The sequence below is a fragment of the Nematolebias whitei genome, chromosome 24 (genome assembly GCF_014905685.2).
Source record: "Nematolebias whitei isolate Nwh7 chromosome 24, NemWhi1, whole genome shotgun sequence".
Taxonomy (NCBI): domain Eukaryota; kingdom Metazoa; phylum Chordata; class Actinopteri; order Cyprinodontiformes; family Rivulidae; genus Nematolebias; species Nematolebias whitei.
The window spans coordinates 451,008-451,216 of NC_056521.1; the positions used below are offsets into that span (position 1 = coordinate 451,008).

General features: G+C 36.4%; 1 protein-coding gene across 2 annotated transcripts in view; it reads right to left on the reverse strand.

Moving 5' to 3' along the window:
* atg3 (autophagy related 3) overlaps positions 1 to 209 on the reverse strand; it is a 29,090-nt gene that overhangs the window by 921 nt on the left and 27,960 nt on the right. The gene's annotated exons all lie outside the window — the stretch shown is intronic.

Sequence of the window (209 nt, forward strand, 5' to 3'; positions counted from 1 at the left end):
TAAACGTGGCACAACTAGCAAACAAGAAGCTAAAAGCAGAATGAGAGCTAAAGACTGAAAATAGCAAAATGCTAGCTAAACATAGCACAACTAGCAAACTAGAAGCTAAAAGCAGAAAAAGCTAACCACTGAAAATAGCAAAATGCTAGCTAAACGTAGCACAACTAGCAAACTAGAAGCTAAAAGCAGAAAAAGCTAACCACTGAAAA